The sequence below is a fragment of the Monodon monoceros genome, unplaced genomic scaffold, assembly GCF_005190385.1.
Source record: "Monodon monoceros isolate NGI ecotype Baffin Bay Population unplaced genomic scaffold, NGI_Narwhal_1 Super_Scaffold_17, whole genome shotgun sequence".
Classification (NCBI taxonomy): domain Eukaryota; kingdom Metazoa; phylum Chordata; class Mammalia; order Artiodactyla; family Monodontidae; genus Monodon; species Monodon monoceros.
Window position 1 is genome coordinate 31824292 of NW_021703773.1, and position 1760 is coordinate 31826051.

Below are 1760 nucleotides of genomic sequence, written 5' to 3' on the forward strand. Positions count from 1 at the left end.
AATGCTCCAACTCAAATATAGCTCCACATGCTTCAAGTCTTTGTGGATACATTTAATGTGAAGATAAAGATGTGAAATCATGTTCTGTACATATTATATTTGTAGAGATTTTATTTTTGCAATTGGGTAAATCAGTCATGATTATTATAGGCTTCTGTTATATTTGCCGGAGTTGACATAAGACTGGATTGTAATGGAATTAGTTTCTTCCAAGGCTTATGGTTGAAATCCCAGTAGCTATCACCAGATATCATACTGTGCTGTTTCAGATTGTTAATGAAGAAACCATGTGGGTTACATCAGTGATAAATGTGAAGTATAGTAACTATTCAATTAACTTATTTTTTTACTGAAAATTAACTCTTTATTAAAATGACTTTAATGTGCATATACATGTATGTGTGTGCATATATACGCATGTGCATAGTAACATATACTAGCTTATAACTAAATGTTAAGAACGTATGTTAAAGCCCAGTGAAGAAACAGTCACACATCTTACCTCCCATCCTAGTCCCAGAGCCTGGGTGAACCCGCTGGGGCTAGCTGGAGGAGGGGAGGCAAGTTTGTTTCAGAGGAACTGTCTGAGAGAGCGCAAGGACCTCCAAACACAGGAAAGGAAGAAAGAATCACTTTGTGAAAAATCAGTTATGTATCCTTGTCCAGGTCTGGAGAAAGAACAAGGCGCATATAATGGAATCCATCTCTTAGAGGATGTTTTGTCAAAAAGAGGATTTTCAAGTCATTCCTTGTAAAACTTACCTGTTCAAATTAGCATACAATCATTTCAGCCTTTCTAAATATAGTTTTATTTTAACTTTCAAAAAAAGAAAAAGAACATACTGAAGGAGTATGGTGTAGTATTAGTGTATCTCTCCTCCCCAAGTACCTACAAGAGTACATTTTCCTAGTTTATCTCACAATTTTATGATATCCAGTTACGTGTGATACTATTCCAGTTTAATTTGGATATACTTTCATAAAATAAGTTTTTGAATGTTTGAACCTATCTATACCGTATGAAAATTAATGCCGAATACTCATTTGCTTTGTCACACACAATAACTGAATTTTCAAGAAATTTTTCACTTTTGCTTTAAAAAATACTAAAATCAAGAGTTGGTTGTTAATGTAAGTATCATCTTTATATCTCCTAATGAAATTAATAACACAAATTGTTCTAAAAATGATTATAAAACCACTCTACTGGTGTAAATTGTATAAAGGAGAAGAGCTTCAGGTTAGAGGCATAATGATTTGTGAGTAACATTGTAAGAAAGACGAAAGCAGTAATAAAATCCTAGAAGGAAAAGTCACAGGCACACAGGGGACGCTCTGCGCAAAGAGGGAGCCAGGTTGGTGTGGCTCTTAAAGATATTTCTCCATGGGGATTATTGATGACAATAACTCTCTGTTCTATATTGATTTCTGACATGTCTATCCCTTGAGTCCTGCAACCAGGAAAGGAAACGGTTTACACTGTAATTGTCATGATGACACATATAAATTGAAAAACAGATTCTTATCAACCTCTGGGGGAAAATTCCTTTTTCACATGGTGATCATGAGTGTGCATTTCTTCTGTAACCTCAACTCTCACTCAGAGCCGAAGGAAGGAAATAAACAGTCCCAATATAGCACTTGGTGTGGACAGACATCAATAAGGCTACCTCACATCCAGCAATTTTGTTAGTACTCTACTTGAGAAAGACAAGTTTGTTTTCAAAATGCTAATTCCATAATCCAACTTTGGGCAGGAA

At 35.2% G+C, this 1760-nt stretch overlaps 1 non-coding gene across 1 annotated transcript; it reads left to right on the forward strand.

The window, feature by feature from the left end:
- The first annotated feature begins 472 nt into the window (after positions 1-472).
- Positions 473-593, forward strand: LOC114897717. Its single transcript, XR_003794245.1, has one exon. It is a non-coding gene; the product is annotated as a small nucleolar RNA SNORD22 (small nucleolar RNA).
- The last annotated feature ends 1167 nt before the right edge of the window (positions 594-1760 follow it).